Here is a 16,506-nt window from a genome sequence, read left to right as displayed (position 1 = left end):
TTAAAGCATTGCATTTTACACAATCAGGGCTTGCTGCTCAGGCTGTCAGATTTCTGGCTGCACTCTCAGAGCAGGAGATTGCCCTCTAGATGTTAAAAGTTTGGCTACTTCTCCATTCCATCCCAGAGCACCAGGATGGGACACACCGTGTGAGGGGTGATTTTAAACTTGAGTAATGCACCCAGAGACTGAGCACAAACCCAGGGGGAACATAAAAAGTCAGTAAAAGCTGAAATTTGTGTCTTTGCAGAGATGGGAAGAGGTAGAAATCCTTGCAAGGTTGCCAGCGTGTTCAAAAAAATTTGTCAAAATCACAGCATCACCTCCAATAAATTAGTTTTTCTAACCATAAATGCCTACCTGGAATTCCTTAGGAATTGTTGCACGGAAATTCCTTCACCAAGATGGAAAAGAGAAATGAAACCACTCAGGGGAGGTTATTTTGTCATTGCTAACACCCCGTTCCATCTGGAGATTCCACAAAGTCCTCATTTCAGTTTCTCATCTCAGCGAGAACTATTTTTGCCATATGATTCAATTTAATCTACTTCAAATTTTCTGAATAATTGAAACACATAATGTACAGTCAGTCAGTAATAACTGCAAGCAGAAATAATATTTTTTTTTCAGATGCAATAAATGCTTCAAAAAGACTCACCCTGAAAAACGGGCTGATTAAAGTTCGTTTAAAATTCAATTCTTTCACATGAAAAGAATTAACTAATGCTTTTATACCCAATAAAAAAACAGAGTATAATTGATCTTGTGTGAAGGCAAATTATCTTCTAATTTTAAAACCAGAACTGATGCTGAGAGAATCTTTTCTGCTTGTCTTTGAACATAGGGGAGAGCTGCCCATGGTTCAGCAAGGCCTGAGCCTGACATTTCATTCTTGTTTCATAACTCTCAGAGCTCCCAGCCAAACTCAGGAATCCTCTCAGATAAGCAGGGGAGAAAGTCTGGATCATCAAAAACTGCACAGCCAAACAATGCAAACAAAAACTTACCAGAAACTGATAAATGTCTTTATTATGACCATTTCATTACTGTATAAAGCAACTTGATTACAGAACAGATAATACATTTGTAGCCTGTTTTATTTCTTTACCAATACAGAAATGATTGGCTTTTTCTGAAAAAAACACACTCTGTTAAGGAAAAAAAACAAAAAAAGCAGATTAATTAAAATTATAAATAAGGCATACTTTTAATTACCAGAGAAAATGTATGGGCTCTTCATCTCTTCATTCTTCAAATTAAGATTAGCTGTCCAAAAGAAACATTTAATAGGATATCAAATCCTACCTAAAAATCCGCGTTAAGCAGGAAATCAGACTAAGTAATCTTTTCCTTTCCTATCTCAATCTGCTAAAATGCATATTTACAAAATCTAAGTAATTTTATATAAGTTATCATTCTGGTTTTCCTTTCTGTTTAATGCATTCTGTTCAGAAAGTGAACTTGCTAAAGAAAATAATGCTTAGAACAAAAACAGACTGACAGTGTATTTGTAATATTTCTGTGAAAGCTGTGTTTGGCTGATTTCTCTGGACTGACAGAGATATCTGTCTCCCCCGTGCAATTTAATTAAAATCCAAACTGTGCTTTGTATTTCTGCCTTTATTAAAAGCCTGGGCTCAAAGCAGAACTGCCCAGTCCCCACTGGATGTTATCAATACCTGCCAATTTTTGGAATGCTTCCAGTTGCATGGAGTTTGAAAGAGTTTGCAGGTTAAAAACTTGATTTTGGGGAGGGATCCCCTTTTTTCAGACACTTGAACTAAATGGGGAATTCTCCAGCAGCAGAGCAGCAGTCCTGCTCTCACCAGGGATAAATCAGATCTGTGAGGGTCCAGCTCAGATCCTTCTCCTTTTAACTTTCTCTTGAAACTCTACCTCAGCTATTGCTGTAAAGTGGTAGAAATATTAATAACCAAGGTATTTAAAACCTCTTTGTTAAGACTGTTTTACCCACGTTTGCCTCTTTGTTCATCCATGGTAATTCTGAGGGTTTGTTTTACCTGTTTTCAGGACCTGGCTTCTTATTCTGAGCCAGGGTATTACTGGAATAGGTTATTACTGCAGTATGTTAAAATAATTTTTAAAATACCCAACCCAAACAATAAAAAAGAACCACTTAAAAAAAATATTTCCACATTTCCAAGGCTAAAAAAATTCAGATGAAAGGGAAAAAGCAGGAATTGAAAAAAAAAATCCTTGATCTGTCAAGGCAGAGGTAACACCTCAAGCCTATACAAATAGACAGATAATTCTCATAAAAATTAACACAAGGCTTCAAGCCTCTGCAGACAGAGAGATTGTTCTCATAAACAAAAGGCTGGAGGCAAAGTTAGTATCTGTAGGTAGTCCAGGTATTTTGACGTGTTCAGCCCTAATCTATAAATTGCCTTCAGTATACAAATAATAAAGCAAATGTGGGCTCTCTTTCAAAACTCTTGATGACTAAGAGACATAATGAGGCAAATTTGGGATCTTCTCAACCTTGCAGTGATGTCCAAGGGATCAGGAGTTTTTCAAGATAAACTGTTGTATCCCGGGGCACCTCGAGTTCCAGGATGACTCTCTAAAGCCTGTTGATCTTGTGCCTTTTTTTCCACATCTAACTTCTTTTTCAAAGCCTCAGAGGCTGAGATAGAGGAGGTGACAGGCTTGTTGGGGCTTGCTGCCTCTGGAGAGGTACCGAGCACAGCCTATACCGCTCGGCTCTGCATTCCTGGCAGGGGGGAAGAGCGCTCAGAGATAATCTCAAGCGAAAAAAAAAAAAAAAAAAAAAAAAAGTTAAAAAGAATTTGCGTTACCTCCGTTACTGCTAAGAACCTTGTCAGAAAAGCCTTTACTCCTGTCACAGCAGGACACAGCCTGGCGTGAGGCGACCCAGCCAAAGCAAACCGCGCAGCGCAGAGCGGAGCCGGCTGCAGAATGGCAAGGCAAAAGAGAAAGCAGCCGGCAGGCGGAAAAAGTGAATTTTCAGTTACGGGAGATTACAGGGAGCAGAGATCAAACTCCAGCTGCGCTGCGGGGCCGCGCTCTGCCCTCGGCTCCACGCGGCCGATTGCGCTGTGCGGGCCGGGCCGGGCCGGGCTGCAGGACGGCCCGAGGGGACAGCGAGGAAGGACAGCGCCTCCTCCTCATCATCATCCTCATCCTCCTCGTCCTCCTCCTCACTGCTCGCTGCCTCTCCCGTCCCGCTCTTCTTCGCCATCCCCGTGGCCGCCCCCGGTCCCCATCCTCATCCCCAGCCCCGCTCCCATCCCCGGCCCGGCCCGGCCCCGCTCGCTGCCAGCCCCGCTCGCCGTGGGCCGGCGGAGGCGGTGCCGGGGGGAGGCGGGCCCTGCCCGGGAGGCCGGGCCGAGCGGGGGAGTTTATCCCGCTGGAAGGGAACGGCTGCTCCCGCTGAGAACTGACAGCGCCAGCTCCGTGCGGCTGCGGGCACCGGCCCCGAGGTGAGGGGCGGCGGGGGCAGCGCGGGGCTGAGGGAGCCGCGGGCTGTGAGGGCGCCGCGGGCTGTGAGGGCGCCGCGGGCTGTGCGGGCAGGGCCGCCGGGGCTGCGGGGGCTCGGGGCGGGCAGGGCGCGGAGCCCGGCGCCGCCGGGGATGCTCGGTGTGCCGGCCGGGCCGGGCGGGCCGGGGCCCTTGGAGCGGGCAGAGCGGAGTGGGCAGAGCGGAGCGGGCAGAGCGGAGCGCCGGCGGAGCCCGGGCGGGATGCGGTGCCCAGAGCGCCCCGGCCGCGCTCCAGGTGCGCTCCCGGCGCTTCGGCCGGGGCAGCCCGGGCGCTGTGTCCATGGTGCTGCAGCGGGTCCGGCGCGACCGGCAGCGGGGGATGCTCGGGGCCGCCCCGCTGAGGTGAGGCGGTGATGGGCAGGATGGATGCATGGATGAATGGATGGAGGGATGGATGGAGGGATGGATCCGCTGCGCGCCGTCCATCTCTGCCGTCCGTGGGGGAAGCACCGCCTGGGCACTGCTGGGCTCACCTGGCTGCTCTCGTAATGAATGAACAGCTCGTTTCTCTTTTTTTTTTTTTTTTTTTCCTTTCCTTCAATTTCCCAATCGCAGAAAGTCGGGGAGCCTCTCACAGCCTGCAACAACTGAGATGCTATGTTGAAATATATTGTGTCTTGATGGCATGCCTCAGGTTCGCAGGAGCGTTTTGTAATCTTCCTGGTGTCATTTCTCCCCAGGGTATTCTGCAGCTAGAGAGTGCAAGTTCCTGTGGTGTTGTAACTTTGTGGCCCTGTGTACACACGACAATACTATGCTGAGTTAACAGGGATGCGTTATTAATATCAGTGATGTAAGGCTGGAATTTATTGTGATCAAAAGCTCAGGGAATTATCAATTTCTGGACGTCCTGTGGAGTTTAGATTCCTTTAAATCAGATTGATCAGTTTTAATTCTCCTTGAAATAACCAGGGCTTTGGATTTGTATTTGTGACTGGCTGCCCCATCTGTGAACGAGCTTTTGCTGTAGAACACTGTTACAATGTTCCATTTTAAAATATCTATTTTCTGGTAGCAATCAGCCAATCATTTAATAAGTAATTTACCTTTTAAAAGGTTACTATGATTTGTTACTAGTTAACCAAAAATTCCCAGTGTACACCAAGCAACTGTGACATATGATACTGAGTGCTCTCCTTTGAAAAGAAGTTTCACATGGTGTGCTCTCGTTAATATCAGAATTTGGTGCATCAAGAGATGTGTTTGACATCATTATTCACTTTGGCTGTCACAAAAAAAAAAAATTGCTGCAAAAATTGCTCAGAGATTTAATTATGAGATTACAAGAAATCACTTCTAGCAGTGTGTTAAGGCATGTGGCACAATATAAGCATGGGCTTGTCAAGGGGAGAGAAAGCTGAAAAAAATAGTTGGCACTGACTTTGAATGATAACCAATCAGAAATATAATATAAAGGCATTTTTACACAGACAACTTTTGAATTTGAATGGTTTTAGGCATCAGTTTTGTAAAATATCTCACTAACTTGTAGCGGTTCAGAGATTCTGTACTTCTAAACAGCCTTAAGATGGTCTGTGTTTCTCAGAAATGCCAAATTCCTGGATAATGCAATGTATTTAACATCAGCATTCAATGAAACATCCATTATAATACGGAATATACAACTAATATTTTTCCTGATATAAATTTGTGTTCCATGTAGCAAATCTGAAATGAAGGCAGTGAAATATTAGAATTTAATTGAAGGATATCGAAGCTATGCCTTTTAACCTCCCTTGTGGGACTGATAAATGCACCCCTTATCAACAGTGCTTCTGAATCTGACTCTTTTGTGGACTTTTTTAAATAGCCATAAGTCCATTTCTAAGTCAATAAAATACATTTAGGCACTGTTTCAATTACTTTTAGTGTCATTTCCTCCTTATAGCAATGGCTAATAAAATGAATTTTGAAAACGGTTTTATTGTAAAAACAAGAAAAAATTAAAAGTGGAATGAAAACTCTCTCTTGTACAAAGTTGGACCAAATAATGAAAAGTGAAATTAATACTTTTTTTCACCTTGATTGGTGAGGCCCTCTTCAGGTTTTTTTTTTTAATGTAATCTGCTCAGAGTGGAGTTGAAGATCTTTCCTAGCCCTTCTAGCAGCCTAATTGTGAATCACTAATTGTGTGTGTTTGATATTCAGAATCTGGGTTCCTTTTGCAAGCTTTTTCACGAGGATTGTTCCCATGTCCTTCCCTGCCACGCAGTAAAAGTTTCCAGTGCAGTTACTCAAGAGGAATCACCCTACAATTACAAATTCTCCATGAGGCTTTTGAAGTCATGGATATAACACTTTCCATTAGTTATTGCTACTGGTTTCATTTTTTAATCACAAATAGGTTTGTTAAATCCAGCATGATATTAGGTGATAAGTGCTAATTATTTCACTCTGTATTTCCATGATGGTGTCTAGTTTTTAACAGCAGGATCTGGTTTTCAGGTACTTTATGCCAAACGTTCTTTGTGTGTCAGTTCGCTTTTTGTGAACTAACAAGAGGAAGAGTTAGAAACAATCCAAAGCAAGAGAATATTGATGTACTCAGTGCTAGTCCTCACGCCTCAGACAGAACTTGGGGGTTCCCGATAACAGGTCAATTTAAAAGATTTCATTTACAGAGTACTTGGGGAAAAAAATCTCCTCTTTGCTCCCATCTTTTTCCCTGTGGAGGCTTTTCCAAGGCAGAATGAAAAATGGAAAAGCCGTAAGATTTGTCTTTGGATTCTCAGGAATATGAAACATCAGCTGATTCCTTCATTAAATAATAAACCTTTTCTATTTCTTTTGTCTCTTCCCCCTTCCACTTCTTATTTTCCACAAAGAGAAGAGCCCAGGGAGCTTTTCCAGTTGTGCTTTGTTTTAAATGTAGGGTAGTCCACCTTTTTCCAGTGGTGCTGCTCTCAGGTTCCAGGGACAATGTAGAAAATGCTGATGCTAAGCAAATTATCACCCTGGTACTCAGCCCTGTGGTGAGTGGGCTTGGGATACTCCCAGGTCTTGCAGGTATAAGGAAATAGGAAGGAGAAAATAAATGTGGCAACCATAGGAAACATTAAGTTTCTACTTCAGCATCAGCTCTTCTGCTGCAGCATGCACTTCCCTCTTCCTCCTGCTACAAAGTTGTCAGCTCTTCTCACACTGCAGGGCAAATTATAATAAATCTGTCGTGGAGCTTTGCTCTTCAAATTTAGAGGGGGAAAAAAATGAAGCAAGGCCTATTCTGCAGTCTTCCTATCCGGAAACTTTCGCAGAACTGAAGTCAATTTGATGATGTTCACATTTTTCTCCCACTCCACCCACACCTTCCATTATATTATTTGGCCTGTTTGCCCTCTCATAAACCACTCTATGGAACTGAACTAAACAATGACATCATTCCCCAATTAAAATTCGTGATACATGAACTATATAGATATTTTTAATTACCTGTGTTGCAGTAGTACCGAGCAGCCTAGTCAAGACTGGGGCCATCTTCTTACTCAAATGAAATAATTGAATAATTGCCCCTGTCCTCAATACTGTGTGATCTGGGATGTGAGAATGCAAAGAATTCCCCATTTGCAATGGAGAAGCAATGCAGGAGTGAGGCTGAGGCAAAAAAATTAAATTTAAAATTTCAGTGTGTCCATTTAAGCTTGCAAGAGTAAATGATGCTGACAATGGTAATAGATTCTAATTAGCATGATGACAGAAAAAGTTAGGGGTTTGTGAAATAAATCTCCAAATTTGCAGCAAAAAACCACCTCAACTTCTAAGCAGTATCCTCTTTTCTTTAGTTGGCAGTTTTTAAGCTTTCCCTGGAGACAGGAATATCCCCCTACGACAGGGGAGGAGAAGGAAGCAGCTCCAGAGCCGGGCTGTGAATTTCTGGAATGGACTAGCAGGAGATGCTCTGTGGACTTGCATAAACCATCCCCTTTCCTCATGACTAAGCAGATCTCCTCCATGCCGTGCGGGCTGCACATTCAGGACAAAGTCTATGAATTCAAGTGTCTGAATCCCAAAGTCTACTCTGCTGGTTGATAATTAGCAATTTACAAAACACAAAGCTGCCGCAGCTCTGGGGATGTACGGCCAGCGCTGCGTGGGGTGAACATCCCTGTGGGGTTCTGGACGTGCTTATAGGGGATGTGTGTGTGTAGGGAAGGGATTAACCCTGTGTTAGGAATGGCTTCCTGCTAATCTCAGCAGTGCTGAAAGGCTCTGTGTAATTTCTGATAACGCAGGATAATAAATATTAGGTAATATCCCAACAGAAAATACACAGAGCCCTCCACACTAGCAAAGGAACTTCTTGGTTTCGTGGGAGATGCATAGAATCTAACAAATAGATCCAAATCCCAGCTTCCTTGAGGTCAGTGGTGGATGTGCTGTCTCTGAAGGATCAGGCTTGCAGTGATAAAAGTTCAGTCCTCTGTACAGTTTGCTCCCTTGCAATTACTGCTGGATTCCTGCGTGGCTGTGGGTTTAGCATGCTCAAAATTGAGGCTCCGGCTCTAAAGGAATTACTGCTTGCCCTGTGAGACTAAATGCCTGAAATTAAATAACCATGAGTATGTATTATAGCTTAAGTCCTACATATTTTTCTTTAAAACTTGTGAGAAATGCCAGTGTAACAGGAGGAGAATATTCATCTGCCTTTTACGTGATCAATTTCTTAACATATTTCAGCTCCAAGTGAAACGCCAACATTTTGGTGCAGACGTTGCAGTTGGTATTAGTTTATTCTAGACTTCCAATTAGGCATGGATTCTACTTTTGGTCTTCTCACAGTTATTATTATGCCATTGTAAAATAGTCTCCTTCGTGCTGCTTTACGGGCTGCTGGAATTTCATGAGCTCCATGGGGACTGATGTCTTTCCTCTTTATCACAGATCAGATTGGGACATATTTTAGATTCCCTTTTGCCAGAATCCTGGAATTCTCTATAGACCTCCAGCTCCAATTCCTGTAACTCACCTGTGTGTATAAAATCCAAAATATGTGATTTGCATCAGTCATGATTTCAGCTGTATGGAATATTTACAGGATAAGGCAGAGCAGTGGAAGTTTTCTTCTTGCATCTCGTGTTTCCCTCCGAGTTTCAGCATTTACAGATCAGATTGGGACATATTTTAGATTCCCTTTTGCCAGAATCCTAGAATTTTTTATAGACCTCCAGCTCCAATTCCTGTAACTCACCTGTGTGTATAAAATCCAAAATATGTGATTTGCATCAGTCAGACTTTCAACTGTATGGAATATTTATAGGATAAGGCAGAGCAGTGGAAGTTTTCTTCTTGCATCTCATGTTTCCCTCCGAGTTTCAGCATTTACTTTGCAGAGAATTTCATATTTGCACAGAGCAGTCCTGCCCAGAATTATGATCTCGTCTTAAACTTTTTACACAATACATGATTACAGCGCGTTGCATAAAATGGGATTTTTAATCTTATAGTATTGCATGAGAAGTCCATAGTACTTGTGTGTTTGTTTAGATTTATTGAACAGAGAGGTTGTGTAACTGCTGTTAGTATTTGTGGCCCTGTAGCAGCAATTCTGAAGTTTGAGAGGCTTTGAACTCAGGTGCCATCTGTGTACAAACAGAGGAACATTTTCACTCCCTGTGCTGGGGGAGTATTTGAATATTGCTGTGAGCTCACCCATGGTGCTGTGAGAGAGATGTCAGGCTACCAAAGGCTCAGATTGTTCCACCAAAAAAAGGAACTATGGAAAGAAAAATGTTAATTACAGGCTTTAACACTCACACCAAGATCTTCTAGAAGGGGTGGTCAGAAAAACAGGTTTTACTACCTGGACCTGGTGCCTTGTGGTGCTATCTAATGTGGGGACTTGTGGAAAAATGCAGCCACTTCTATTTACTGCCTTTCATAATGTACATATTTCCTCATGATAGGTTTAGGTCCTGACTTTTTATGTCTACAGTAAATAAAACTGAGAGTTTATCCTTCCATCTCGAATGTGTTTTCCTTGGAGTTGCTGTTCCCTACAGTGGTATTTCAGTATTTCAGCTACAGTGTTTTATGCTGAATCTCAGTTTTTAAGCTTCATGGAAGCATGTTATTATGTGGTACATTGCTAGATTGATTTTGAATCCTACCTATGAATGTAAAAAAAAACCAAGAAACCCAAATTTTATTTTCAGTTACACCCAGAGAAATCTATAGATAAGCAAGTACAGAAGTACATGAGGGCAAAAGGTTGCTTTATTTACTCAGAGTTTATCTGTATTCTCTAAACTTATTCAGGACCATATTCAGGGAGAAATTTTGAAGAGGCTGCAGCAGAGGGTCTCATTCCCTTCAGGATTAGGAAAAAATATAATATTTATTTGCTTTTTAGCAGTTATTATGTCTAAAACAAAGTTCTTACACTGAATTAATGATGAATGCTCAAGTCCCCCTGAAGTTAACCAGTGCTAAGGGATGGATTTATTTCATGGAGCCACTAAAGTTCTGCAAGGCTTTCACTGCTTTTCTTCCCCGGTGTCACTCCCAGGTGCCAACATTTGCACTTAAACTGCATTTCTGAGATGCCTTGTTTGTACACCAGGGCATGATAACGTGTTTGAGGTTTGAAATTATTGGGAATGCTAAGAAAAACAGGGAAGTGTTTTATTTCTTTTAAATATCCCATGGTATTGGCAATATAAATTGAGTTTTACAAATGGGTGGATATTTGGGGGGGTACTCATATGGAGGTGCAGACTTTTTGATTTTTTCCTAGAACAGGATTAGAGAATGTGGAAACAAAAGTTCTGCAAATGTGCTTTCACTTTCAGAATTTCCAGCTGTTGCTGAAGCTGGTTTGAGATGATAAAGAGGAAACTTTAAGCCTTATTTAAAACAAAAGGATTTCACATTAAATCAGCTCTCTGAATGAAATAAGCACCATTCAAAAGGTTTATTTTCCTGCATTTGGTTTAGATGTTTTTGCATTTACATTACAGCTATTGCCAGAATTGCTGAATTGGCCTGGAGTGGATTCTTTAGTAAAGATCTCATCTAAATAGGAGTTGTTCATTTGACTACAGAAAACAATTCTCCAAACTGATGCTACAAAAGTTTCAGGTGTTGAATTTAAAATAGGAAAAAAGCAAATATTCAAGAATTCCATTGAAAGGCTCAGGGTTTTTACCAACGGTTTCAATGTATTTTTCATTAGCAAGGCAAGGCAAAATAATTTTTTAAAATTTGATGGAAGCTCAATTAGTAGTTCCTACCATGCTTCTTTGGGTTATTATCGTTGTTGCTGTTATTAGTATTATTACTATATTTAATAAATGCTACTGGAAGCAAATTCCTGCTTTGCCAGCTTTTGGAGCATAATTTGTGATGTGAGCTTGCCAGTTGTCTCAAACTGGTGAATTGTTTTTGTGACACAGAACATTAGGCCATGATGAACAGGAAACTCAAGAAGGTTCCTTGCACAGCTTCCTTTGGGCACTGCCCAGATTTTGTTGCCTGACCCTCGTGTGGCCAACTTCAGCAGGATATTTATGTCCCCAAAATCTGCTTTAGTGTCGGGCTTTTAGCAGGGATCCAAGCCCTTGGATAAAACCCACACTTGAAATCCTTGTGCTGCTCCAGGTTTTCAGACAGGGTAACACATCAGGTTATGCAAGCTGCATTCTGACACAGGTAATGACATTTGAGGAATTATTTTCTTAGATCAGGATTACTGATTTATTAAGAAATAGTGATTACAGCACAGCTGGCGTGGGCAGGAATTCTTGACAGTGCTTGAAGTACTGGGAAACCCTTCAGCATCAAGAACCCACTTTTCCTACAGCAGAGATATTTTCTTGTAGACATCTTCTTGAAAAAATTTTGGCAGTGAAAATCGTAATCTAAAACTAGAATATTAAAGATCCACATGCTTCATTTATATAAAAAACCCACTTAGCAGGGGAATGTCAGAGTCCACAGCAGCGGGTCCCATTATGAAATGAGCCTATCACTGTTTCCATTGGTATCTGTCAATTTTTTCATGAGTCACAGTTTTGTTGAGAAGGGCATTTTTTATGCAAGGGAAGAGTTGCACGCAGCACAGCAGCTGTGCTGTACACTGTGAGCTGTACACAATCTGCTGGTTCATCCTTCATGATGTAACACTGAGGATGTGGAAGTCATGTGCACTTCTTGCCATTCTTCATTTTGGTGCCAATTTCGAGTAGGTGAGAGATCAGACGAAAGCCCAGAAAACTGCTCCGTGTTTTCTCAATTCTGCTTTTAAAAGATAACAGTATCACCGGCGCCCTCCTCTTTTCTAATATTCATAAAACAGAATTTATGCAGAATAGGTGGAGTAATGTGTGATGTTAAGATTGGCTCTGGCTTTTTTAATCTTGTGAAATAGCAAGATTATCTTTAATCTTAATGGAGGCTACTGGTGTGCAGTGTGATTAGATTAATTGCAGTGGTGGATTAGGGCAGGGACCGAAGGCCAGTGTGGGACTTTGGAGGCCCAGCAGAGCAGGGAGTTGGGAAAATGGGAAGAAGCTGTCCACAGCGAATATCAGGAAAAGAAGTTAATTAATAAATTAATTAAAGGAAATTTCAAAGGAAGGCAGTGGGCAGATTAGCTATGCCTGCTGGATTTCTGTATTTATTTAGCCCTTTTTATTTTTGCCAATGAGAAGTATTAAAAAACGGGGGAATTCTGTAAAAAAATACAGATGTTTGAATTTCTTTCTCAAAGCCTAAAGTTTATTGTTGGAACCTTCTTGATTTTGAATTCTTCTCTCTGGTCTCTTATGAGATTTTCAGCTTTTCTTGGTTTGAGATATGCTGACAATGCCATAACGTGGTCTTTCACTGTATTTTGGCATCCTTGCTCATTGTTCTTTTTCTGCCCAAGTTTGCTCTGTTTTTTAAATCTAGCCTTACTTACGACTCCTCTGAGAACAGGAACTGTGTGATCTGCTAACAACAAGTGACAGCTTTCCTGTCACTGGGGACAGCAGGGCAGGCAGGGGGTGTTGCTGCACTCGAGGTGAGTTCAGAATAACAATAACTCGTCCATAGCCCCAATTTTCTGTGCTGAGCATGCCTCTGACGCAGGCTGGGCAGCAGATTCCTGTCTCCTCCCCTCCCCAGAACAGGAAGGCACAGCACACAAACCATGTGGCAATTTTGAGTTTCTGCTCCAGCTTGACCCTTAGACACGAGGGTGACTCTTGTGTTGGCACTGGTGAAAGAGCTGGACTGGGCATCTCCACAGAATGGCAGAGTTTTAATTCGATTTTTTTTTTATTTTATTTTAAAATTCCTAATTTTTTTTAATTAAAAAAATTAATTTGAATTTTAAAAAAAACAAACCCACAAGAACTTGCTAGGTGTGAAAACAGCAGGACCATCTCTCCCTTTCCTCCCCAAAGTTTTGAAGGGAGGAATAAAGGGAGGAAAAGGGCTGAGGTGAACAAAGGAAGAGAAAGTAGACAGAGCCTTTAATTGTCCTGGAAGGCAAGCAGGAAAAAGCAAGGAGGAAGAAGGAATTGATGCAGGCATGGTTGCCACTTTCCTGACAATTACTCCAGGAAAGGCTGATGAATGTAGTAATTATACCTGGCAGTTACTCTGTGAAATGAAGGGATTCTCTAGAGTTCAAAACAGCCAGCGTGATAGAGCGCTCATTTAGCTATGAATATGGAAATGAAATAAATGAAATAAAGACAATGTAGGCTAAGTGCTAAATAGCACTGCTGTCTACTTCCAGGGTGTCCTTTAAACAGAGGAAAACATCCTCTGAGTAAGAATTCCTGAAATTAAATCAGAGAAAAAAAAAAGAGAAATATGCTGCAGAAGGGAGGGTGGCAGTGGGAAGAGATACTGACAGAACCCACAGGATTTTCTTCCTTTCTTCTTCTAAAAGCCATTCTTCAGAACAGCTTCCTTCATTTCCTTTGGTGCTGAGCAGCAAATCTGGTGAAAAGGGAGTTTTCCTCTACATCCATGGAGAATGTGGATTATCCTAACAGCTGAGGGTGATTTTGTGGTGCCAGTATGTAATTCACTATTCCCAGAGTAGGAGATATAACATCAACAACAACAATAAGAATAAGAATAGAATAAGAATAATTATAAATATGAATACTTAAAACTGCCTTCCAGTTTGGTGCAGTATTGCCATTCTTACAGTGTGGAATAATAGTAATAATAATAATAATAATAGGAATAATTATAAATTGAATACTTAAAACTGCTTTCCAGTTTGCTGCAGTATTGCCATTCTTACATCGTGGAGTCTTGAAGCAGCAAAATATCTCCTGTGTTTTTATGAGGCACAAAGATGGATGGGTAAATGCCTCTGCTGGATGGCAACTGCAGGAATTTGATCATTATCGAGAATGGAACTTGTGTTTTAGAGTTCTCCACCTGTACAGGGGTTTCTGCACAGACATTTGGCTGAAATGAACTGCAGATTTGGGATGAAGAGGTCAGTGCCTTTATCAGTGCTCAGTACAAGGATGTACATGAGAAAAGCATGTCTGGTGGGATTTAGGAGAGCCCTGCTCACGTTCACGCTGGGGCTGAAGCTCCAGAGTGGTGAGAACCCCCACAGGTACTCCCAGCAGGAACTGGGAGCACAGGTAGGAGAAAAGCTGGTTCACACTTAAATTACTGAGTGCATTTGAGGAGAACCAAACAAAACCCCAAAGCAATGATGCTCCCCAGTCTCACCAAAGGCTTGGACCCACCAGTAAATCAGAGAGTGCTGCATTTGGGCACAGCTGCAGGAGTGAAGGTTCAATGGATGCTTTCTAGACCTGTCCCTGCTCCAGTTCTAGCCCAGCTAATTTAGAGCCACTCAATCACTGCCCTGAAATAATTTAGGATCTAGCAGGGGCCATGGACCATTTGCAAGAGGCCATTTACAATTTCCACCCAGTCTGATAAAGGGACAAGCATGGGCAGAGTGGGAGCCCTGGTGCCCTTCAGTTTATTGACATGGGATCAGCTGAAACACCTCCCAGAGCTGTCAGCATTTCTTGTTAAGTTTCTTCCTGCCCTCAGAGCAAGATGAGCTGTGCTTAAAGTTCCACTCCTAGATTTTTAGCTCTAAAAGAGGAGTGATTTTTAATGTGAAGATCTTTCTAAGAGGGCTTGTGGCACCCAAGACACAATTTGTGTGTTTGGTAAAGAAGAGGTTGGAGTTTCATGAAAAGAAAAATCTCTGTGGGTCATTTTAGCCTGTGTTGCCTGTTTATTTGGCTGCCATGTAAATAAATAAAAGAAATAAAGCCCAGAATCTTTTAGATTACTCCAATTTTTTTTTCTCACCCCTGGTGAAACAAGTTACAGGAATTTGTGGTGTGAATAAAGAGCAATAATTTGAGCTCAACTTGTAAAAAAATATAAATAAAAAAATCCAAATTAAGAATTCCAAAAAAATACCCATAGGAAACTAAGGGAATTGGTTCTACTGCTGAAAGAACTCTTTGGATAAGGGCAGAGCCACACTTTTTAACAGCCACAATATTTCCCACATTATTCCCTTTAATTGTCCTTCTGTGTTACTCTCAGTCCTATTACAAACCATTGAAGTTGGAAAATTTTGATTTGATATTAACACCCCAGATATCCATTTTTATGTTCTATTTTCCATTTTAGCTTAAGTAAATACAAAAATTTATTCTATTTTTTCATCTGTCCTGAGCAGATCTTAGCGCAGTACTTGTATATGATACAGTCACTGCTCTGGAAAAATAATTTGAGTTTTTTATTGTCCTACTGTCTGTTCCAAGAGTCAGAGACAACATTGTAACTCACCTGTAAAGAATATATTGCAAACTGTTTGCTCTGAAAATTCCTCCTGGCTCCAGTGAAAGCGCAGAGGGCAAACAAAGTTCTGAAATGTGTGCACAAGGTGTGAGAGGAGGGGGTTAGGCCTGGCTTTAATTCCTCTTCTGGTCCTTCAGGGCAGCCTAAGCTCTGCTCGCCATCTCCTGCCTTCAGTGGGATTGCAAAGGATACATGGGCTGATTTGCCCCAAACTGTGTCAACAAATAAACCATGGAATTTTAATTTGGTGGTAATTAAATAGAAAGCATTGCAGACAGAAGTGTAAAATCTAAAAGATGAATGTGTGTTTTAACACCTGAAAAGTTGAGAGCTAAAATATTTGACAGTGTTGGCACTATTTTAAACTTCATTTTTGCATGAAAAGTTGATAAATATTTTAAGTGTTAGATTCTTTCAGCTCTGTAATCATTGATTAAATTAAAGGAGCTGAAATTACTGTGTTTTGTTGAGACTTAAAAAGAAATGTCAAGAACCTTGTATGGGTAATTAAACAGGTGAAGCATTCAAGAAGAAATACAGAATAAGCTAGAAGATTTTTCAAAAGGATGAGACATTGACTTCATAATAAAAATTGGGCAATTCAGAGACTCAAAGCACAATTTCAGAAGAAAATTTCAATATTTTAACTTCAAATAATTGACTGGCAACCTCAGAAACAGCATAGAGAGGAGGAAGCTGCTTCCCTTTGTAAGGGCATTGTCTTGAATATGGGAAGCTAGAGATGGGAAAGCATTTATTTATATATGAAAAGCATTCATTTCTATAGGAAAAACACCCCAGCACTCCCCAAGCCCTTTTGTGATTCTTAATTAAAGGGGAATTTTTAAAAGCATTTTTTAAAAACAAAACTTGTCACTTTTTAACCCACTAAACTGAAAGAGGGGGGATTCAGGTTGGATGTTAGAGGGAAATTCATAACTGGGAGAGTGGGGAGGCCCTGGCGCAGGGAAGCTGTGGCTGCTCCATCCCTGGCAGTGCCCAAGGCCAGGCTGGGCAGGAATTGGATCCACCTGGGATAGGAGAAGGTTCCTGCCCATGGCTGGGGTGGGACTGGGGGATTTTTGAGGTCCCTTCCAGCCCAAACCACCCTGGGATGCTGTGACGCCATCCCCTCCTTAGGTGTGCTGAGGCAGCAGCACAACCACAGCCTCTCCAAACTGGAAGAGCAGTCCAGAAA

The 16,506-nt window shown here is 41.6% G+C and overlaps 1 protein-coding gene across 1 annotated transcript in view; it reads left to right on the top strand.

Moving 5' to 3' along the window:
* Positions 1 to 3,381: 3,381 nt before the first annotated feature.
* Positions 3,382 to 16,506, top strand: part of PPARG (peroxisome proliferator activated receptor gamma) — a 53,776-nt gene continuing 40,651 nt past the window's right edge. The window contains exon 1 of the mRNA XM_030956643.1: positions 3,382 to 3,464. The gene's annotated coding sequence lies outside the window, so the exon portion shown is untranslated. The remainder of the gene's footprint in view (positions 3,465 to 16,506) is intronic.

This window comes from Camarhynchus parvulus, chromosome 12 (genome assembly GCF_901933205.1).
Source record: "Camarhynchus parvulus chromosome 12, STF_HiC, whole genome shotgun sequence".
Taxonomy (NCBI): domain Eukaryota; kingdom Metazoa; phylum Chordata; class Aves; order Passeriformes; family Thraupidae; genus Camarhynchus; species Camarhynchus parvulus.
The sequence above is the reverse complement of the archived record's forward strand: the minus strand, read 5'-3'. Positions and strand labels throughout refer to the sequence as shown.